This window comes from Gossypium arboreum, chromosome 11 (genome assembly GCF_025698485.1).
Source record: "Gossypium arboreum isolate Shixiya-1 chromosome 11, ASM2569848v2, whole genome shotgun sequence".
NCBI classification, from domain to species: Eukaryota; Viridiplantae; Streptophyta; class Magnoliopsida; order Malvales; family Malvaceae; genus Gossypium; species Gossypium arboreum.
This window is the reverse complement of record NC_069080.1, coordinates 34,769,727-34,795,017: the sequence shown is the minus strand read 5'-3', so window position 1 is coordinate 34,795,017 and position 25,291 is coordinate 34,769,727. Positions and strand designations below refer to the sequence as shown.

At 33.6% G+C, this 25,291-nt stretch overlaps 1 non-coding gene across 1 annotated transcript; it reads left to right on the top strand.

Moving 5' to 3' along the window:
* The first annotated feature begins 3,834 nt into the window (after positions 1-3,834).
* Positions 3,835-3,941, top strand: LOC128284864 (small nucleolar RNA R71). The gene has a single exon (XR_008275284.1). It is a non-coding gene; the product is annotated as a small nucleolar RNA R71 (small nucleolar RNA).
* Positions 3,942-25,291: the final 21,350 nt, after the last annotated feature.

Genomic DNA, 25,291 nt, shown 5'->3' with positions numbered 1-25,291 from the left:
GCCGAATCTCCTTCTAGTTCTCTTCTAAACCAAGCATGAAGCAAAAATCCTTCCTTTTTCCTTAGTATTTTCAGCCAAAGAAGAGAAAAATGGATGAACAAAACTTTTTTCTTTGCTTCTCTTTCACTCATGGCAAAAAGGGGGGGAAAGGATGAGCAAATTTTTGATTTTTTTGTTTCTCTTCCTACATGCTTAATTTTTTTATCATTTATCACATCATGCATTAACAAAACATGTCATAACATGTTTTCCTTGCCCATATTCCCTTGTCATGGCCGGCCACTATACCATCTTTGGGGAAATTTGACATGCAAATCCCTTATTTTTGCATGCATGATCAACTAGTCATCACACATTTCCCCATCATACTTTCAAAGTTTACTACTAGGTCCTTTCTAGTGAAATTCACATTTATAATTCTAAATTGAAACATCAAAATGTCATACACAAATTAACACATATCATAGGCATCAAAATAAATTTTTAAATTATTTTTATGCCTCGGTTTTGTGGTCCCGAAACCACACCCCGACTAGGGTCAATTTTGGGCTGTCACAGGTAATACAAGAAATGGGTTGTTAGGCTCAAGGGGGTTCATTAAGGGTCAATGTGGAGGTAGGCTTTTCATGGCATAAGTGGTTTAATCCTAAGTGCCTCTATTATCTTGACATATCAAATCAAATAGTGTGGTCTTGACATGCATAATTAGGCAAGTTCTAGAATAACAATTCAATACTGACGCACTTAAAGCAATAATAAAACTGAGCATGAAAGAATTAATAAATGCCCAAAAGGCTCAAAAATCTCACAAAAATTATGGCTTTTTGATGTTTAAACTTGTGAATTCCAATTCAAGATAATACCTAGACTTGGGGAAACAACCTAAAATTTTAAATTCTTAAAATCAACTTATCATGCTCGATTCTCTTACGTCTTAAAGTTTAAACAATCAATGCATAAATGCCTATGTTTTAATTCAAGATGTATCAATCAAAATCATAAATCAATCAAAATTTATCCTAAGCATGATATGATATTTTTTCAAGAGAACAAGGTAGTCATTCAAGGATTTTCTGATAATGAAATGAATACCCCCCACACTTAAGATGTACGTTGTCCTCAATGTACAAATATAGATATATAGAAAAGAATATAAAAATAAGTTAGGGAGAGAAGTGAAACTTCCTGAGTTAAAAATAGATTGAATTCCTGGATTAGCGAGAGCGAGTTGCTGAAAATAAAGCTGGAGGACAAACATGATTCTAAAGGACAAAAGGAGAATTGGGGGAATAATTTGATAGTAATATTAAAAATAAGCCGTGTTTAAAAACAAAAGAATCTCCAAAAATTAATAAAAGAAAAATAAAATAAAATAAGATAGATGATCTAATTTTTCGAGTGGCACGGCCGATTCACACGCCCGTGTGGATCATGTCCCGCCAGTGTTTATCGCGAAGTGAGATATAGTCACACGGCCTTCAGGCACGCCCGTGGGTATAGGCCGTGTGTCTACATGATCATGTTACACGACCGTGTGTGATGTGGTTCGCTTCTCCCACGGTCGTGTAGTTCTGCGCACGCTCGTGTTCATTTGGCAGATTTGTCCACCGCCAGGTCGCATGCCCGTGGCCACTTATCGTAGCCCATGTTTGGGGAAAATCTTTGCCCTGTTTTCACACAATCCTAAGCACGCCCGTGGCTTGGACTTGTCTCTGTGGAAAACCTGTATTCAAGAGCTCCGTTAGTAAGTTAGGTGTTGAACACTAAAATTTAAAGAAGCTAATACAGTTAGTGCTCGGGTTGCCTCCCGAGAAGCGCTTATTTATAGTCTAAGCTCGACTTACCTCTCCATTAAATGGTCATGGTGGTTTGAGGAGTTTATACTCCTCATTCCTGCTATCCATCTTATCAAAATAAGGTTTTAGAAGAGTGTTGTTTACCTTAAAAATGCCGAATTTGGAATGAATTACCTTGACTGTACCGAATGGGAAAATGCTAAGTACCGTAAGAAGGACGTCTTCATTCGGTTTGGTAGTGACAAGTGAGGATCTACGACATCTAATAAAACTTTATCTTCAACCATAAGTTAATTTGGAAAGGTATTGAGCTTGTTCTGGCGTAGTGTCGGTTTATCAGGCGTTATCGGTTTATGCGTCCACCATTCATCTAGCTCCTCAATTTGTAGCCTTCGTTCTTCATGAATAGGTCCTCTACTATTGCTTGAGAATGGTTCATGTACTTCCTTCAAACTTATTTCCTGCAAAATCGGTTGTACCATATTGTCAGTTTTAGTAGATTGGTCTAAACAATCACCTTCAATTTTCGATGTGTTGTTAGAATTGCGAGCTTGAAGGGTGATTATTTCGTCTCCCACACGAAGTGTGAGCTCACCTGTGCCAACATCGATAATCATTTTAGCAGTTGCTAAAAAGGGTCTTCCTAAGATCAAAGGAGTGTTTCTATCCCCCTCTATGTCTAGAACAATGCAGTCAACGGGAAATATAAATTTATCGATTTTAACTAGCACATCATCAATAATACCCTTAGGAAATCTTATAGTTTTATCTGCTAATTGAATGCTCATCCTAGTTTTTTTGGGTTTCTCAAGACCTAATTTTTGAACATTTTGTAAGGCATGACGTTAATACTAGCCCCTAAATCAGCTAATGCATTATTAATATCTAAACTACCAATTAAGCAAGGAATTGTAAGGCTCCCTAGATCTTTTAATTTGTTGCGTAGCTTATTTTGTAGAATAGCTAAGCAAACTGCGTTTAGCTCCACATGCAACGCCTCGTCCAACTTTCACTTATTTGCTAAAAGCTCCTTTAAAAATTCCATTGCGTTTGGCATCTATGATAGAGCATCAATAAATGGTAAGTTAATGTGTAATTTTTTCAAGAGTTTAAGGAATTTACCAAATTTTTCATCTGAGCAGTCTTTCCTTGTCGCGTTGGAGTGTGGCACACGAGGTTTATATTCGACATTCACTGATTTTTTTTTATTATGACCTACCTCACCTTGACCTCTGCTCACTACAGTTTCTTGCCTCGGTTTTGGCTCAGGCTCAACGAATCCTCTTCATCTTGAACATTAATTGCGTTGAGTTGTTCCCTTGGGTTGGGTTCAGTATTACTTGGCAAGCTACCTTGTGATCATTCGAAAATTAGTTTGGACAACTGGCCTACCTGAGTTTTGAGACCTTGGATCGATGCTTGTTGATTTTTAAGTGCTGTCTCGGTATTCTGGAAATGAGTTTCTGACACCGATATAAACTTTGAGAGCATCTCTTCAAGGTTCGGCTTCTTCTCTTGTTGGTAGGGTAGTTGTTGAAAACCTGTTGGATGTTGTGGCCTATGATTCCCATGACCTCCCCATGAGAAATTTGGGTGGTCCCTCCAACCTGCATTGTAAGTGTTACTATATGGGTTATTTTGGGATCTAGAGTTATTGTTATCCATATATTGGACTTGTTCCTCCTCGATGCTAAGGTTGAAAGGTTGATACTCTGTGCATGCTCCTCTTCCATTCGTCCCACACTTCATTACTGGATATACCTGAGTAGAACCAAGTAAACCATCAATCTTTTTATTTAGAAGTTCTAACTGGTTTGATAGCATAGTAACCGAATCGACGTTTTAAACGCCTGTTGTTTTAGTTGGCTTAGTCCTCATGACTTGCCACTAATAGTTATTTAGTGACATCTCTTCAATAAATTCGTAAGCCTCTTCAGGTGTTTTGTTGTTGGTGGTTCCCCCAGTAGCTACGTCAACCATTTACCGAGTCGAAGGATTCAGGCTATTATGAAACGTTTAAACCTGTAGCCAAAGCGGTAATCTATGGTGGGGGCACCTTCTCAAAAGGTCCTTGTATCTCTCCCATGCATCGTAGAGTGTTTCTAAATCCATTTGCACAAAAAAAGAGATATCATTACGTAATTTAGCCATTTTAGCCAACGGAAAATATTTTAGTAAAAATTTTTCGGTCATTTGTTCCCAAGTAGTAATTGACCCTCGTGGTAACAAGTTCAACCACTGTTTAGCTTAGTTTCTCAATGAAAAAGGGAATAACCGAAGAAGAATGGCATCGTCAAAAACGCTATTAATTTTAAATGTATCACAGAATTTTAAGAAGTTTGCTAAGTGAGCGTTGGGATCCTCATCTTGCAAACCGTTAAACTGAACAAATTGCTGTATCATTTGAATAGTGTTAGGTTTCAGTTCAAAAGTATTTGCAGCTACAGTAGGTCTAACTATTCTCGATTCAGTTCCTATTAAAGAAGGTTTAACATAATCATACATAGTGCATGGAGCAGGATTTTGATTAACAGCAATTGTAGGAGGTAGCTGATTGTCTTGGTTTCCAGCCATCTCTTCGGTTTGGGTTTGAGTATCGTCCTCTTACTCGTTCTATGTGTATTTTAAGCTTCGCCTTATTTCTCGTTGGTTTCGCGAATCGTATGCGATCAATTTCTTCGTCAAAGAGTAGGTCCCGATGTGTTTCTTCTAGTCATAAACTATAAAAACTCACAAGAGAAAGAAAAGTAAATTAATAAATAATAAAAAAATAAATTAAATTAAATTGTAAGGAAAGTAAATGGCTAAAGTAATAAAAATTGAGTGTTCCTAATATCTTAGTTCCCCAGCAATGGCGCCAAAAACTTGATCGCGATTTTCATGACAGGTAAGTTTTAAATATTTATAATTACTCCTTCTTGAAACTAACTATTATCGCGATGTAGGCAAGTGTACCTATCGAACAGCAATATAGTTTTAGAAAGACCGGATTGTCGAACCCAAAGGAACTAAAAGTACTAGTAATGACTGTCTTTTTATTATCTAGCCTAAGAATAAGGTGGTTTTATTTTAACTAACTAATTAACTAATCTAAGAATTCACAGAAAGTAGAATTGGAGGATTACTTTTCGAAAATGATTGAATTAAGACAATACCTAAGGAAAAATCCACCTAGACTTCACTTATTATTCTAACTCCGAATCGGACAATTTATTCATTTAATTTGTTCCGTAGAGATCCCTAAGTTATGTTATTATCCCTATTCAAGACTAATAACGTCTAATCCCTAGATTGAATAATTGAGACTTTTCTCTAATTAACACCCTAGGGTTGCATTAACTCGATCTATAGATCCCCTTATTAGGTTTCACCCTAATCTGGAAAAATCTTGTCACCCTATCTCTAGGCGCGCAATCAACTCCGCTTAATTATAAAAAATGTACTCTTAGACAGGGTTTATTCCTCCTCTGAATAAGAGCTTATCTTGAATCAGTATCCTGGGATATCAAAACAAGAATTAAGAACACATAATTAAGAACAAGTTAAATATTTATCATATAATTCAGAAATTAATAACAAGATTCGTCTTAGGTTTCATCCCCCTTAGGTATTTAGGGGATTTAGTTCATAACTAAAAAGGAAAACATCTCAGAAGAATAATGAGTACAAAACATAAAGAAAATCCAAAACTCCTGAAGGGAAATTGAAGGGAGATCTTCAATTTGATGGTGAAGCTAGCTTTTGAGTTGGATCAATTGGCTTCCTTCGAGTAATTCCTTCCTTCCTCCTTGTGTGCCCCTTTCTTCCTCCTATAGGGTGTATTTATAGGCTTTTGGAATGCCTAAGAACCCTCAAAAGTGGCCTTTTTCGAATTGGACTCAACTTGGGCTCCGCAGGGACACGCCCGTGTAACACGCCCTTGTGCGATTACTTCAGGCCGTGTTTGAGCCTGTTAAAATTACACGGGCGTGTTTTATACCCGTGTGAGTCGTGCTTCGATTCTGCCAAATTGACACAGTCGTGTGGTCTGCCTGTGTGAGGAAGTCCAAGCCGTGTTGATTTCGTACGTTGGGTCATTCTCTCCGTTTTTGGCCCGTTTCTCGTTCCTTTTGCTCTTCTATGCTCACCTAAGTGTAAAACATGAAATTAAGGCATTAGGAGCATCGAATTCACTAAGGAAAATTCATCCATAAAATACGTTAAGCGTGGGGTAAAAATATGTATAAATTACGGTTTATCAAATGTTGCTATGATACTTATGTTTTAATCGGTTCAATATGTGCATGGTCAAGTGACTAGAAAAGAGGTATGTTTAGTCTTATATGATATTTATTTAAATGATGTTTATGAAAATGTATGACTATTGTTGTGTAGTTGTTTAAATTTGCATTTTTGTACAAGACATGTTTGTTTATATTAATTAATAATCATGCCACTTATGTGACTGGTACCTAAGTTAAGTAATATGGTTCATTTAGTTTTAAAATGTGTATATGTATCAAGTTTCAAAATTTTCTGGCTAAAATAAGTATTCTTAATGTGGATGAGTTACATAGTATGCAATGTAATAAATGTCTATTTGAGTTGTATTATGTCAGGTAATGACGTGTAACCCTACTCCGGCGACGGATATAGGTTATGGGTGTTACATGTGGTCGATATCATTTTGGAGCATGCAGATTGAATGATGGGACATGTTTCATTTTTGGATCTCCTGACCATTTTAAGAAGGATTTTCTGGAGCTAACTAAGCCTAATAAAGATCAAAACGCAAAACCTGTTGTTACTCTTACTCTAGGTAGACGTCCTAGAAATAGTAGTTCGGTTGGAGCTAACAAGAGCAGAGCTAGAGACACGTCAGTTACATCTGAAGCTAGAGCTTCTTCTAGGACCTATGTCGTCCGTGCGCGAGCAAAAGCCTCAGCTCCTAACGTTATTTTTGGTACCTTTTCTATCTTTAATGTTAGTGTGTATGAATTAATTGACACTTGGTCAACATATTTATATATATGCATTACATTAATGACGGAAAATAATTTACATTTCAATTATACTGATTGTGTTGTTAAAGTAATAAACCCTTTTGGTTATAGTGTTATAGTTGACTTGGTATGCAAGCAGTGTCTACTGAAAATTCAAGGCTATAACTTTCCTGCCGATATAAACTTATTACCTTTCAATGAATTTGACATTATTCTAGGAATGGACTAGTTGAATATACATGATGCTGTGGTGAACTGTCGACGAAAAATAGTTGATTTGAGATGTTCGAATGGAGACGTGATTTCTATTAGACCTAATAAATCTAACTGTGTTTCGAGTATGATTTCGGTAGTAAAGGCACAGATCCAAAGTGGCAGAAAAGAAAGTGGATCAGGTGCCAACGGTATGGGAGTTTCCAAAATGTTTTTCCCGAGGAGTTACCGGGTTTACCACCAGAGCGAGAAGTTGAATTTGCTATTGAGTTAGTGTCAAGGACTGCTCCAATTTTGATTGCTTTGTATCAAATGGCTCCAACCGAACTTACATAATTAAAATTTTAGTTTCAAGAGTTAGTTGATCAGGGTTTTGTACGGCCGAGTATATCACCTTAGGGTGCACCTGTTTTTTATGAAAAAGAAAGACGAGTTGATGAGGTTGTATATAGATTATCAAAAATTAAAAAAAGTCAAGAAAAAGAATAAATATTTGTTGTCTCGTATTAATGATTTATTTGATCAGCTGAAAAGAGTCTTGGTGTTTTCAAAAATTGATATCAGATCTGGTTATTATCAATTGTGAGTAAAAGACGTTGACATGTCGAAAAAAATGTTCAGAACTCGTTATCAACACTATGAGTTCTTGGTTATGCCATTTGGATTGACGAATGCCCCGATAGCATTTATGGATCTGATGAATCGGGTTTTTCATCCATATCTTGACATGTTCGTGGTTATTTCTATTGATGACATTCTGATTTATTCTAGAAATGAAGTTGAACATGCTCGACACTTGAATATCGTATTACAGACCCTGCGTGAAAAGCAATAGTATGCAAAGTTTAGCAAAAGCAAATTTTGGCAAAAAAAGTTAGATTTCTCGGCCATGAGATTTCAGCGAAAGGAATATGAATTGATCCAAGCAATATGTCTACTATTTTGAACTGAAAACCCTCGCGAAATGTTTCTAAGATATGTAGTTTTCTAGGATTAGCCAGATATTATCAATGGTTTGTTAAAAAAAAATTGATAATAGCTTTACCTATGACAAAACTGTTACAGAAATATGTTTGCTTTGTATGGTCTAAAAAGTGTCAGCAGAGTTTAGATCAGCTGAAGAGCATGTTGACAGAGACACCAGTGTTGACACAACTTGAATTTGGGAAAGAATTTTTTGTTTACAATTATGCTTTTTTAAATAGTTTGAGATATGTTTTGATACAAGAAGGAAAAGTTATTGCATACGCTTCTCGACGGCTTAAAACTCATGAAAAGAATTACCCAACATATGATCTTGAGTTAGCTATAGTTTTTTTTGCATTAAAAATTTGGCGTCATTACCTATACAGTGAGAAATGTCACGTGTATACTGATCACAAAAGTCTAAAGTGTTTAATGACACTAAAAGAGTTGAATCTGCGACAACGAAGGTGGCTAGAGTTATTAAAAGACTATGATCTTGTAATAAATTATCATCCAGGTAAAGTAAAAGTTATTGCCCATGCTTTGAGTCACAAATCTCTTTTTACTCTTTGATTGGTGAATGCTCAGTTTCAATTGATGTGTGATGGTTTTATTTTAGCCGAATTGATAACTAAACCTTTGTTTTTACAGAAAATATGGGAGTTGCAATTGTATGATCAGAATTTGATGGTTAAATGGAAAATGGTGGTGAGGATAACAATTTATACTTCCATAATAGATTGTGTGTACCTGATAATTTGCAGTTGAAACAGAATCTTTTAAAGGAAGCTCATGGTAGTGTTTATTCGATACACCCGAGAAGCATGAAAATGTATTGTGATTTGAAACAAATGTCTTGGTGGCCGGGAATGAAACATGAAATTTTTGAGTTGGCATCCAAATGTCTAGTGTGTAACCGGTCAAGGTCGAGCATCAGGTTCCATTCAAGTTGTTGCAGCCTATTATGGTTCCCGAGTGGAAATGGGAACATATTACTATGGATTTTGTATCCAGGTTACTGTTAATTCTGAGAAAGAAAGATATGATCTAGGTTATAGTTGATCGATTGACGATATCCACACATTTTATACTTAACATACAGATTATTCACTTGAAAAATTGGCAGAGATGTATGTTTCAGAAATAGTTAGATTGCGTGGTGTTCCATTATCAATAATCTTCGATTGTTATTCGAGGTTTACTTCCTGGTTTTTGGGTAAATTACAAGAGGCTCTAAGTACTAAATTAAATTTTGGTATAGCTTTTCACCCAAATGGCCAGTCAGAACTGGTAATTTAGGTGTTGGAAGACAAGTTCAGATGTTGTATCATTGAGTTCGAGGGTAGCTGGGAAAAATATTTATCGTTGGCTAAATTTTCTTACAATAACAACTATCAATCAAGCATAAAAATGGCATCGTACGGAGCTTTATACGAGTGTAAATGTAGAAGCACGTTGTATTGGTTTGAGCTGAATGAAAAAAAGTTAGCAGGTGTTGAATTGGTTCAAGAAATCGAGGATAAAGTTAGAATTATTCATAATAACTTGAAAGCTACATCTGATCGTCAAAAATCTTATACAGATTTAGAATGTAAAGATATTGAGTTCTCTATTGGTGAAAAACTCTTTTTGAAAGTCTCACCCTAGAGAAAAGTGTTGCGTTTCAATAGAAGAGGAAAGCTCAGTCTAAGATTTATCTGACCGTATGAAATTCTAGAAAGAATTGGACCTACGACATATCGTTTAACATTACCTTTAAAACATGATAGAATCCACAATATTTTTCGTGTTTCGATGCTTTATCGCTATCATTCCGATCCATCACATGTATTGTCTACGAATGAGATTGGGTTATAGCCTGATCTGACCTATAATGAATAACCGATTAAGATTTTAGCCTAGGAAGTGAAAAAATTGCAGAATAAATGTGTACCGGTGGTTAAAGTGTTATGGCACTGACACGGAATTGAAAAATCTACATAGGAAATAGAGGAATCTATTAGATTACAATACCCGAACCTCTTTTCTGGTAAGATTTTCAGGGACAAAAATTTCTTTAGAGGGAGAATTGTAGCAGCCCGTTTTTAGTGATGTTGGAAACAGTGGTTTTAGGACCTCGATTCTAGCCAGTGAGTCAGTAGTTATTATTTATTTATTATTTACAGAATTATTATGAGATCATATAAAAATTTGGTATGTTAATTTTACCATTTAGTTAGCTAATTAAGTAAAAAGGACAAAATCGTAAAAGTTACGAAAATTAAGAGTCATTAGTTAGAAGGGTTAAATGACAATTAATTTTTGAGTTAGTGGGTTTAGTTGATAATTAGACCACCTATATAGCTAAAAGACGATAATGACCATTGGTTGTTTAATTTCTAAGGTTTAAACTTAAGGGTAAAATAATAAATAGATTAATAAGAAAACCATAAACAAAAATAATTAGTGATCATCTTTTTCCTTCAAACTCTTTCAACCGCAACCACCATAGAAATACGCTTGGTAGAGTCAGTTCATGTCCTTTTTTGCATGTAAGTGATTTTGGCTTTTGTTTTGTTAATTTTTTGTATTTTCATGATCGTTGAAGCTTAATTCATGCAACTCGTATGTCAATTTGTAGAATTTTGAAGAGTTTGTGAGTTTACCATGAATGAATTTAGATGTCTTGTTGTTTGTGAATGAAATTATAAGTTTGAAGATGGTTCTTGATGGTTTTGTAACATAATTGTAAGTTAGTTTTGAAGTTAACGGCTTAATTGGTATAATTTTGAAATTTCAAGGGCTTCTAGCTAATATCTAGTTGTTTAGGGACTGTTTAGGGACTATTGAAGATTCGATACAAGCCATTCTAACCCAATTCGTTTAAATTTAGAAGTTAAAGATTAAGGACTAATTTGCATAGAATATAAAAGTTTAGTGATAATTGCATAAAATGCTCTTAATTAGTGAACTATAGAATTTTATGTTAATAAGATGTTTAAAGGTGTTTAATTGAATTAATTGAGTTAAGTTATAATAATTAGATTAAGAAACGAGTGCCTCGATAGATAAACGCGGAAAGGAAAAAGTAGTCAAGTAATCATTGTCGAATACTAGCCGTCACTGTACAGGTAATTTTGTATACATGTAATATGTTATATTAATTCCTTGATATTTAATTTATTCTGATAACTATGATGTTTGTAATTATTGAATGACGGTTGATGAAAATTAATATTGAAATTGAGTTGTATTGGAGATAATGTATCAGGCTTTAAGTCCAGCAGACTTTGTGCCAATGAATTATATTAGGCTTTAAGCCTAGTAAGCTTCGTGCCGGTGAATTGTATCAAGCCTTGAGCCTAGCAAGTTTTGTGCCAGTGTATTTGTTTCAGGCCTTGAGCCTAGTAGGCTACGTGCCGATGAATTATAAGGTAAAATTATACAGGAAGTACTATTTCAAGTATTCTATAAGTTAAGAATGTTCTCGGGATATATGATTTTATATAAAAAATTTTACTTTATGATATATGGAAGTTAAAAGTTGAATGGTTTCGGTAGTTGAGATGGGCAAATTATGATTGTTGATATCAAGATATGCTCTTGCATTATTATGTTTAAGTTGCTAAGTATAATGAGTTAATTTCATGAACTTACGAGGCTTAATTTGAGCTTACGTGTTTGATTTAAACTTTGGTAGGTTCGTTGGAATCGTGACGTTGATTGGATTAGCTCAAGAGATCACACACTGTCCGCTCTTTTTTCGGTAATCATTTTTGTTCATTTTGGGTCGATTTGAAGTGGCATGTAACTAGGCATCCTTGTATATATATATCTATACCTATAAGCTGTAGTTGATAAACAACTTTAGTTGAAATAGTAGCTTATAAATGTTATTTTCGATATTTGGTTTATGTGGTTGATGCTTTTATGATAGATATATGTGGTTAACATTAAGTATCATAATAAGATGGAAATGGTCTTTATGTGTATGAATATGAAACTGATATTATTAGAATAGGTGAAAGGATTTGGTATGTTTGAATTTAGGTTTAGTAAGTGATCTTGAAATGTTAATTTAGATCAAAATTGAAGTGTGAATTGTGGTACCTTTTGTTGGTACATTGGTTAGTCTTATAGGTTGATATAATTGGTATGTTTAAGTGTGTTTAAAGTGTGTTTTGGGTCATATGAATGTTTATGGAAATGATGTGTCTTGGTATACAAGATTTGGTTTTAAAATGGCTTGTTTTAGAGGCACCTTATGTTGCACACGAGCTGTCACATGGTTGTGTGCCATACATGGCCATGTGTCATTATTGTTTTAGGTGCAGGTTTCACGCGGTCTGAGACACGGCCTGCGACACAACCGTGTGTCTCAAGTCAGTATGTAACATGGTTGGTACACAGCCTATCACACGACTGTGTGATCCAACATCGAATGCACACATGGTTTGACACATGGCCTACGGCATGGCCATGTGTCCAAGCTTCGAATATCCACACAGTCTAGGCTATGTCACACGACCTAGCCACATGGCCGTGTGACTCCTGCTTCCTAAATTTTCATATTTTTCTAAAATTTTCTATTTTGCTTCAAATTGATCCCTGGTTGTTCCCAAGTTGTTTTTAGGCTGCAAAGGCTTGATTTATGGCCCAAAAGTGTATTTTTACTATAATTAAATTGAGTTGTTAGACATTGATACTAAATTGCATAATGGTTTTTGTTTTGAAGTTAAACATTCTGATTTGTACGGTAATGCTCTATAACCCTAATCTGACGACAAAAATGGGTTAGGGGTGTTACACGAACACCATATCAGTTCTGAAGAAAAGTCGCCTCTCGATCCAATTCAACTAAAGCAAGGAGGTCGAAACCCGTTTCAAGAGCAAGTCACCGTGACACTTGAAATGGATTCAACCATCCAAGATCAAGTCCCAAAGATCCTTGAATCTAAACTTTATCCGAATCTATTTTCAGGATCAAGTATTGACAATCCATTAAGCAAATCACATCTTTCCAATATCAAGTCTAGACGACCCTTAAATCAAGCTTAATCAAAGAGAATAATCAAATAAATTTTCTTTTTATTAGATAAATTTTAGAGATTGTACTCTTTTAAAACTTATAAATAAAATTTAATTCCAAATTTTCATATCAACATTTGACTAAAATTTGTGTACAATAATGGTTCTTTATACGTGAAATTTTGACTCATATTTTAATGACAAATTATTTTATTTAATTACTTAATATTATGATATTGATAGTTTCTCTTTCTTTCTTTTTCATTACTTTTATAATATTATTTTATTCTCTTAATTATTTTTCAAAATTAACAAAAGTTTATTATAAATTAAATCAATTTTATTTAGTTAGTAAATATACAATTTTTTAAAATATGTTATTTAATAAATTTAAAAAGTAAAAACTCACAGGGGAACTAGTAAATATTTAAATTGCTCACTCGTAGGGACTCATTTATTGCTCCGCCAATAATATACAAAGCAGCCAATCATACACAATTACTGAATTTTCAATTTTATTGTCGTAGGATGGACGAAAACCTTTCATCAATAAATGCTGGAATCCTGTTTTACAAGTTTGGTCTGCTAAATAAGAAGAAAAAATGTTTTAGAGAGAAAATTTTAATCAAAGGGGATACTACACTCTTTCATAAATTTTATGTCTTGTTTTTGTCGGTTGTCGAATATGGTACTTCTTAAAGCTTTGGCTCCACCAAACCAAATAAAACGTTAAATACATGGCTATTATTTTTCACCTTTTTCTGTGAAAACGAAAGCAACCAAACGCAAAATCCAGTAAACAAACAACATCTAACTTATTGCATAAATCATGTGAAATTTGCCGACACACCTTGCAATCTGTTGATATATAAGATTACATTTGTTTCATTGAAAATGGTTTTAGAAAAATAACTTTTAAAAATGATTTATATTTTTTAAAAGTTAATACTTTTTATTTAGATGAATCATGTAAAATATTTTCTCGTTGTTTGACAAATTTACTAAAATATTTTATAAAAGTTGTTTTTAATAAAACAAACATACATTTGATATTTATGAGAAAGAGTTTAAATGAAGTAGTGACTTGATTACAAAGTTAGATTAAGGTGGATTTATACTAAATAATGAATTTTCATGATGTTAAGGATTAAATTGTAAATTTTGTGAAATTTATAATTGAAACAAGATAAGTGATATGCATTAAAATTTGTTATGTGAAATAAGATATTATAATGAATTATTTTATTAAAATGCTGATATGGTGAAAAATAAATTACATGCAATAGGGACTAAATTAAAAATATACAAAAGTCTAAGTGTGAAAAATTTAATGTGAATAAGAAAATTATGATAAAAGTTTAATGAATGTGTTATGAGATGATGAAACATCCATAAAGTATTGCAAAATGAAATTGTGAAAAATATGGAATTTTTATGATGACAAGGACTAAATTGTTAAACTTGAGAAAATATGTAGATGAAATAATAGAAGTGAAATACATAGAAATTTGATATGCCAAACAAGATATTGAGATAAGTTATGTGATTAAAGTGTAAAAAGAAAAAATTGATTTAATATGATTAATTTGAACTTTTATGACAAAAAGGGACTAAATTGAAAAGCTATGAAAGTTTTAAGAAAATATTTTGATAAGTGAAGAATGTAGTTGAGAATGTAACATCTCAATGCTTTGATCCAATGTTTGGGTTGAATATGGGGGTGTTGTAATAAACAGAGACTTATCAATTTAAAAAATGTCTTACGAAAAAAATTTTGGTAAGACGTTTTATGAGAATAATAGGATAATTTTATGTTAATTGGAAAACTTTTACATTGACCATTTCATTTTACATAAGACAAACATTAGAATAAATTAAAAATATATTCCATAAAATTTTTTACATTGAAACAAACGGAACTTACGTACACTAATTTATTTATTATGTATTTTCTCAAAAGAAAAGAGAACGCATAAAAAAATCCAATCAATGTGATATAAAATATATATATATATAATTAAGGATTCATGAATCAATTAGATTTATACGCTGCTTCGTTGGGGATTTAGAGAATTAATTAAAATATTTAATTTTAATCATATTAAATCATTATTATTTTAATATTTAGAACTTCACTCTAATAATTATGATTAATTACATTAAATATGAGACAAAACCAATAAATATTTCTTCTCATGACATTTGAATCAAATTTAAATTTTAGAGTGGTCATTATTGAGAGGTTTTGACTTATGTTATATATCAAAAAAAAAAAAAGAAGAGATAAATAGGTTAGCTCATTTAAAAATAAAAGACATAATGACTTATTTGGCCTTTCCACTTTATAAAATAAGTCAGTTTAGTCATTTAGTTATTTTTTTTCCTCTTTCAGGCTAATTTATCTAAACATGTTGAAAAAAATCTTAATTAAGAAACTATGTCGTTTCTTTGAAAATTTATCAATTTACACTGTTTTTGGAGAGAAGAAAACGCATCTTACATGGCGTGTTTTCACTGATCTTGTAGGGAAAGCACTTCTGCAAGACATGTTTTCTTCTCTTTCCTAAAAACGCTTCATGGCACGTTTTCTCTGCCAGATTAGTGAAAACGTAACCTGTATGGCGTGTTTTCACTTTGGTAAAAATTGTTTTTTTCTTTTTTTTTTCTTGTGGTTTAAAATTAGAAGTTTGTAGATTTATCTTTTCTCGTGTTTGAGATAGACATTGTTATAGTTTTAAGGTATGTTTGAATTTACGGTTGTGCCGTGGAGCTGGGTAACCTACGAATTTCATCTGGCATATGAGCATGGAGCCATCACCCAAGAAGCTAGATCGCGTTGCAACTCAAGGTCCCAGTTGACGATGATTATACGGTCCGATTGAAGTGCAACTAGGGTTTTAATTTTACAAAGGTTATGCTATCAAGTGATGTTAGCATAAATGGGCCGCTACTTGACAATGGTTATGTGGGCACGACAACAAGTTTCTCATCATCAAAGGAGGATGCTATACACCATCGAAAAATAAGTATAAGAAAGAGAAGCATAGTGGCATTTTAGTATAATCAAGTAATTTTTTTTATCAATGTCCACCGAATTACTTGATTATACTAAAATGTCACAACGTTTTTCTTCCTCATACTTCTTTTTTGGTGGTATATAATATCCTCCTTTGATGATGAAAAAATCGTTTTCGCTCCCATATAACCACTATCAACTAGGTCTAAAGTCATGCTTCGACCCTTAGCAGCATAACCTTTGTAAACGTGAAGCCTTAATTACACTTCAACTCGAGACGGTATAATCACAGCCAACTTGGACCTCGAGTTGCATGCGATCCCGGCTTCTCAAGTGATGGCTCCATGCTCACATGACAGGTGAAATTTTCAGGTCACTCGGCTCTACGACATCACCGTGAACCCAAACATATCTTAGATTATGCCTCCCTCAAAATGAGAGAAATAAATCTTTAAACCTGAAAATTTCAACATGTAAAAGAAAGAAAAAGAACAATTTAGAGATGTGGGCATGGGACTAGGGCATGTGACTTCCTCTCTAGATTTTGGCTTTTTATAGGTCAGGATAGAGTTTGGCTCTAAAGATGCTTTTGTGGCCGCAGTCAAGCAGTACATCATACAACTGGGAGTCAGCTTCACTGTTACATGCTCTGATCAGAAATACGAGATGAAGTACACATTGTGCGGAACAAGATGTCAATGGGAAATCATGGCATCCGTGAGAAAGAAGTCGACATTCTGGACAGTTAGGAAGTTTACCGTGCAACATACATGTGTTGTAGTTGGTATGCAAAATATTTAACAATAGAGACTCAAATTCTTTGTTTTTTTCCCGACATTCTATTACGTATGCTGATCCAATTTATTGTTTTTCAAGCATGTCAAATAATATTCCAAAATTGGATTTCGATATGATTTCTAACTTTATATTACCCATAGTCAAAGCGAGTCCTAGGATTTCGATCCCTATTTTGATTATACACATCTATAGCGAGTTCGATTACACTGTGTCCTATAATAAGGCATAATTGGAAAAATTGAAAGCGCTGGAAAAAATGCATAGCAGGTGGGAGAAATCCTATGATGAGTTGTGGCAATGGCGTCAGGTGCAGGAGCACTACGTACCAGGTTTTGTAACCAAGCCTATCTATTACTATGATCACTTAGTACCTAGAAAAAGAGTTTTCCACCATTTTTTGTGTACGTTTAAGCAATGCATAACTGCATTCTGGTACTATAAGCCACTTGTCCAGATTGATTGCACATACTTGTACGGGAGATACAAACATAAGTCGTTGATAGTTGTTACACAGGATGGTAACCGAAGAATCCTGCCAATAGCTTTTGCAATAACTCCCAAAGAATTCAGGGATGACTAGGATTTCTTCCTAACTAACTTGAGAAAGCATGTGGTGCCGTAGCCCGACGTTTGTATCACCTTCAATAAAGGCATTGAAATTGTAAATGCATTCGATCGGCGTGTATTGTTTGCGTCATATAGAGTTTAACTACATAGGCGATACAAAAAGAATGCGAAGCGGCGACATGTCATCAACATGGGTACATTGTGCACATGCTTGGTTTCCTGTAAAACAATTTAACATATTCATTTAGTAGCTTTTCTTGGATGCAATAATGATTGTCATCGATAGGGTACGAACTCGTCCAACACACATTCCACCAAATGTTGAAGAAATTATGGGTTGTAAATGATCTCGGTGCGACTTACTTCAATAGGATATCGAAGGAGTAGTGGACAGGCATATGACGGAGGCTTGCGGTACAAGTACATTACCACAAACCTAGCTAAATTCATTAATTCCGTACTAAATGGGACACGTCATTTGCCAATAACTTTGGTAGTCAAGGAAACGTATTAGCGGCCATGTTTTTGAAACAGGCCAAGATATAAGTGTGACAGCTAAAGGGTAGTCAAGTTTGGTGCAAGTTGGTGCTGAAAACTATTAAGGAAAATAAAGAGATCGCAAACTCAATTATTCAGTGTGCCACTCCGCATCGGATCTATTATTCCAAGTTAAGTAACCCCATAGACCCAATCGTAGAGTTATCGGTGGAGCGTACTGCGTAGACTTGTGACTTATAACTTACGACTGTAGAAGATTTCAAGCGCTTCGTTATCCGTGCGCACCTGCAATTGTGGCATGTACCTCGTCAAGTCTAGATTGCATAACATTCATTAATGAAGTTTACAGACTTGAACATGCCTATAATGTTTGGAAGTTTGTATTCCCATCTATCCTATATGAAAACATGTAGTCGGTTACCTCATACGCTCCTTTTGAGTTGGTACTGGATAAAAACTCATGGCGCAAGCTGAAATATCGACTGACCTCAACTCAGATATGAAGGCAATATGGATATTCAAAAGCGAGGTGACCAATCGAGGTTAAGCACTACTGCAAAAACCCAGATCATATGAAGCCAAGATGTCCACACAACTCGGACCCATCAAGGAGAAGAGATAATTAAAAGAATAACTCATACAGGAAAAACACTAGCATATTAGTTTGTAGCATTAATTTAATAAAATTTCCCTTAAGTCCATCAAGAATGACAAGGTTTGTAGCATAACCCAACATATTCAAAATCCTTAGCTTAAAAACTTATGTACATGCATCCTAATTGTAGTAGACAAGATATGTATATTTTAAATAAATGTACATTGCAAAAGTAGAAAAAAATTTAAAAAAAAAACTTTGGAAAAATACAAATAGACATAATCATTGATACGCCGAATGTGTGCCATAACCAGGTGCACATCAAGTACGCCTAGGGTTTCATCACACTATTAGGGCTAACAGCTCCTTTGGACTTCAGCCTCGTCTTCACGTACACGTCAAGGTTGATCGTTGACCTCATCTTCTTCTTCCGTAGATGACTGTGACCGTATCGTAATCGACTATAGTGACTGTGACCGTGTTGTAATCAACCATAGTGCATCTCCCTGATCAAGTCAGTGTTTGCGAGGATGAACCAACTCGACCATAATTCGAGGGATCTTTGCAACATTGTTAGCGAGCCACTATATGGTGTCGCATACAAGTTAGGAATTGTCATCGATACTGGATGTATCGGTGCAACTGAAGCATATATCTCTAAGGAATGTGTCGGTGCAGGGAATGGTTGTGCATGTTGTAATGCTTGTGGAAAATAAAATGGTGATGACTATGTTGGTGTAGGGAATGATTGTGCATACTGTGGTGCTTGTGTAAAATAAACTAATGATGAATGTATCAGTGCAATGAATGATTGCACGTGCTGTGGTGCTTATAGAAAATAAACTGGTTGTGTATGTGTTGGTGAAAGGAATGATTGCGCTGTTGAGGTGCTTCTGGAAAATAAATTGGTATTGTATGTTTTGATGCAAGGAATGGTTGCGTATGCTGTGATGCTTGTGAAAAATAAACTGGAGTTGAAGGTGTAGATGTGGGGAATGATTGTATGTGCTATGGTGATGGTGTAAAATAAAATGGGTTAGCGATAAGAATAAATGAGCCATACTGACAGGGAGGTTGTATGGCAACCGGGTCCTCGTATGCATGTGGAGCAGATGTTGGTCTCTCCGCAGCATCTCTTCCTGACCTTGGATTAATAGGCCCTTGTATTGGCCTCCTACGGCGACGTTGCTTACTCTTTTCTGAAATCGATAGTAGATACGGCTTTCCGTGATTCCTGAACCAATCCATGTAATCCGAAGATGTCACCAACTCCGGCGTGAAAAATGGTTCTCGAGTTGACAAGTAATCGTACATGTGTTTCCAAATCTCGATATGTTTCTTGTAGAATGTTGCCCAATCTTCCTCGTGTCTCCCCCGCAAGTCGATCTTGTGCAAGTCATCGAGCTCCTGAGGTTGTGACGAAATAAGTTGCATATACCCGAACTATCGTATCACTCGGTTAGATTCTTGCATTTCGACCATTGCAAAAATGATTAATGGTACTTTCACATGCCAGGTGCTACGATGGGCCAAAACTTCATCTGGGACTCATTCTTGAATCTTCGAATTTGTTTATAGCATCCATACAAACTGCAGTACGAACTTATAAATTTGAGCATATGCCTAATATTTAATTTCAAATGCTGGAATAAAAAATTGATAACTTTGAAATTCATAAACTAACCTCCTCTTCAGTTTGTTAATCTAAAGGTAGTCAGACATCCTTGAGCTCAGTCGGTATATCGCTGTGTCTCACAGGGTTGTTCCAACTATTCAAAAAATATGTTATTTCAAAATTTCAAGAATGAAAATTCCTAAATAGTAACAATTTTATCAAATGAATTTTACCATGTTACGAGTGAGAATTCGTAAGAGACTTGCACTTGAGGGCGTAGAAATGATAGTCAATATTATGCCCATGATTGAAGGAGCATGCAACCACCTATTTTAGCTTTGTTCGGTATTGTAGCTTGACACATTTCTCGGTATAATGTCACTAGCACCATCGATCCCCAACTAAGTTATCTCGCTTTTTTCAAATTAACTAGTAGTAGTAGCCACCTTAAATGTACCATATTGTGTGCCTTATCTGGCATTAGCAGACTCCCGATCAACCTCAAGATGAATGCGCGCACGAATTTTTCCTTTTCAAAGTCACTCGTGAAGGCCTCGATGTGTTCAAAGTTGTCCTCTAACCATCTCATATCGATCAGGCTACCTTTAAACTTGTTCGGCACCTTCCCTAGCAATTGCTCGCATGTTGCACTCCAATCGGCACTAACAGTTGGTCCCCGTAATGACATCCCCATCGACTGGTAGACCAAATTGTAAACTAACATCCTCCAATGTAATTGTATACTCGCCGCAGAGAAGATGGAAACTGTATGTCTCTAGTCTCCATCTCTCGACAAAAAACATTGATGAGTAGGGGATCCAATTTAGTCCCCCCAAGCATGCGAGCCACGTATAAAAAGCCTGCATCTCGCAAGTGTTCGTGAATGACCTCCGATGCACCTTCGCTTAAGTTGTTTATGTACGTCTCCAAAATCTGATCTTCGGGCTAAGTGTATGAACATAAAAAATTAATAATTTAAACCGCATAATAATTAACTATTTAAATTTAAATAATTTAATAAATTTTCTTAACATCATAATAATTAACAGATTAAAATTAAATAATTAATAATATTTTCTTACCATTTGTAATTGAATGCCAAAAATGTGTTTGTCATCCAAATGAATAAGTTGATTTGTCATCGAAGAATGAATAAAATAAAATCAAAGGATTTAGAAAAAAATTAAAAAAAATTTGGGAATTTAGAATAAAAAATTAAGAACAAGAAATTGAGAATCAAATTGTGAAAATTGAAAGTTGAGAGTTGAGTTTAAAATAATGAGAGCTAGAGGGCTTTATATAGCGAAAATTATGGTTATTGGTGGCTATGGGACTCCATAACCATTGGAATTTTTGCTCATTACGAAATGTTACCGTTAGATAGAAAACGCGTCCTACCGAGCACGTTTTCACTGATCTGGCAAAGAAAACGCGCCACATAGGAAGCATTTTTAGGAAAGAGAAGAAAGCGCGTCTTGCAGGGCGCACTTTCCCAACAAGGTCAATGAAAACACACTACGTAGGATGCGTTTTCTTCTCTCTCCAAAAATCATAAATTTTCAAAGAAACAACATAGTTTCTCAATTGATTCTTTTTCAACATATTTAGATAAATTAGCCCCTCTTTTAGCTCTTGAACTTATGTTATTTGGTCTAATCACTTTATAAATATTAAATTTATACATTAATTTTGATTTAATATATAATTTTTATATAAATTTTGATTTGGTGTAATTGTACATATGAAATTTGAATTGTGATTCATGTATACATGAAACTTTAATTCGATTCAATTGTGCACATTTAAAGAAAGAAAAATACATTTATTTGATATTATATTAATATAAGTGTTTGCACATGCAATTTATCAATGAAAAATAGTGTTATTTCAATAATATTATTAATGATTTGTAAAAATTGAATCAAATTAAAATAAAATTCACACAAAATGAAAATTTATATATGATAACACATATTAAATCAAAATTTTATATAATTTTAATATTTATCTTGAAAAAACTTTAAATTCGTAGAGTTAAAAAAAAGTGATATAGCTTGAGAGCAATTTGCATTTCTTATTTAAATAATCGAACTTTGACTAGATTTTTCATCTATAAATTAATCGAATTAGTTATCCCTTTAAAACATGGAAGAAATTGCATCCTATTGTTTTAGTTTTGTTTAATCCATTTATTAATTTAAGGCAAATGATTATTTTTTATTTTATGAATATTTAAAAATAATTAAACAAATCCGTACTCTACTACTTTCCACTTTGTTTCATATTGTTAATCTCATTATTAACATCCAAAAAGTTGAGTGGCAAATGTAAAAAGTTTGCATGTGGAAACTATCAATTTCCCCATTGGGAGACGGAGAGATAACCGTACGAGTTTCCAGCTGGGGCAAGAAAAGAAAGGAAAAAAAAAAAAAAAAAAAAGGGGGCTAATGGGTTTTTTTCAGTTTTCACTCAAAAGGGTGAGCAATTATCATGGCAAACAACCTAGGAGATAGAAACTTGGTAAACCCTTTTCTAAGATTAGGAAATTGGTTGGTTTAGAACGTTTTAATTGATTAATCCTTATAATGGTTGCTTGTTTATGAAATTTGCGTTGAACCCTTTTCATTACTTAGAAAAATCTTAGGTACTCAAATCAAGCTTTTCAACCTTCACCCAGAGTTTGTTTATGATTTTGTATTTCATGGAATCTTTTAAGTATAAAGCTCTTAAGTGAATTAAGATTATTTATCTCCAATTCAGTTGAAGAAATCAATTTTTTAAAAAACAAAATTCACGTTAAAAACTCACTTATTATTTGTTTATTTTCATATAATCTAATGTGTAAATTTTAGTTTTAATTCACGAGTCTTCAAGCAAGGTCCATGCACCAGTTTCCTCAAGTCATGAAGGACCCAAATCATATATATTTATACACTAAAGCAATTTAAAGAATTTGAGGAAACTAATTCTATACGTCATAGTGAGATTATTGTCATTTCTCAACCTACAAATCAGACGTGTACTAAACAATATTTAGGTTAAGGAAAATAGTTGTTTTTGAATGGTCAAAACATTCATTATATCCTATTAATTATAAGCAATCAACTTAACAAATAATTATGAAAATGATATATATTTAATGAAAAATTCATACAATTATGTCATTAGTGAAAATTACATATTATTACATTAATTACAGAAAATATAATTTACATAAACTACATTAGAAATGTACAATAAAACAAATTGGTAATCTAATCTAATATATATACTATAGGTGGGTTTTCACCCAAATCATAAATATATAATATTCTATAATAAGAATTTCTTGCTAATATGGAAAACTTGCTTCCTTCATATAGTTATTATTTAAATTTAATATTCTAATATTATGCATTAATTTAGTTTAACTGCTTTATAACTTTACCCATAAAAATATCACAATTTCAAACATGTTTGTATAATAAAACTTTCATGTGGTATTTATGATTTAAAAAGAAATCAGAATCATTAACATTTTAATTCTATTACTGATATTGAGGATATTTTCTTATCATCTTTATATTCATAAACATGTTGAAGATGTTGTTATTGAAGCCTCATTCACCAAATTTTCAACAAATTAGTGGGCTTTCATCCTCAACACATTCTCTGGGCTCCAACAAACTTTCTATTAGGACTTCAATTTTCTTCTTTAAGGGCTTGTCAAAAGATTCAGTCATTGCCATAAAATAACACCATATTAACAATGTTGAGAGAACATTTATACCAATAACGAAAGGATAAGGAGACAAGAGGTCTCCTTGTCCAACTCCTTTCCTTCCTCTAAGGAAACCTATCAATTCGAGCAATACAAAATTTAGGAGACTCAAATGCTTTCTTGAGGCGTACAGTAATGGCACACCGAGGGGATAAACTTTGTTTTTCTTTAATATCTGCCCATTGATTTTTGGGTCATGAGCACATTGTCAACTAAATTCTACCTTTGATAAATCTACTCTGATTTTTTCTATATAAACAGCGTAGACGTGATATTATTTTAAGTTTTCTTTGGCTTGCATCAATTATTATATTTACTTAGCATGAAAATAATAGTATTTATGTATAATTTTAACTATATTGCAATCCAACAATGTAAAATGTGAATAATAAATGGTAAAGGGTTGTTCTAATAAAGAAAATAGTTTTGCAAATAAACGAATGAGATAATAAAAGTAGAGATGAAGATTGGAGCAAATCTGATAACACTGAGTGTAACAACAAGTAATGGTTTGTAAGGTGAAGAAAGTCTGTATATGGCTAAGAATAAAATTGAGTGAAGGAATAAGTTAAAAGAGTTTTAAATATAACTTCTAGAAATCAGAATACCAATGTGTCAAAAGTGCCAAGTAAATTGTAAGAATTTATATTTATAGGTGTGAGGGATGGTAAATATGTCTTTTAGTTCCTTTGAAGTTTATGAAATTATTAATTAGTATAATGATAAAATTATTATTTGATCCTAAAAAATTTATAATTCATTTTTGGCCTCTCTTAAAACAATTTTTTTTTAATTTGAGGAATGAGAATTACAAAGTTAGGCATTAAATAGGAATAATAAGTGAGTTTTCAGGCATTAGTGTTATTTTATTAGTAAGGAGTTTAAGTTGTTGGTAATGGTGAGAGTTGATTATGTTAAAAAAAAAGGGGGTGGGGGAGATTTAAGAGAAACCAAGGCATGTTTGTGACATTATAAATTTGGGTTGGATTGGTAAATGGCATGCTTTTAATCTTTTGTTGTTGCTATAGTTGGTTCATATAAGGTAGTGGTAAACTGTTCTGTTTTTGGTTCATATAGTTGGTTCATTAAATATTGGTTGGATTATGAAGGGTGATGGCAGCATTTTTCTTTTTAATTTAAATTTATCAATTCATATGTATTTAATTTTGAAATTAAAATAAAAATCTAACTCGAATGAAAACACAATAAAACACGTAGATTTCAATTCATTTTATTAAAACCAGATAAACACAAGCGTGTAATACAAGAATGTCTTGTTTAGAGAAAAATTAAAGCGGTTATGGTGGGGGAATTAAGGGACCACTGTTTAACTAAACCACCAAAAATCGCATTGATTGTTTAGTGCATAATTAAAGAAGAAAGATTCCATGAGTAATAATAAAATGAAAGTGATTAATAAAGTATGCCCCTAGTTTTAAGCAAGAATATATGTCAAAGCTTTAGTGATAATGTACTTT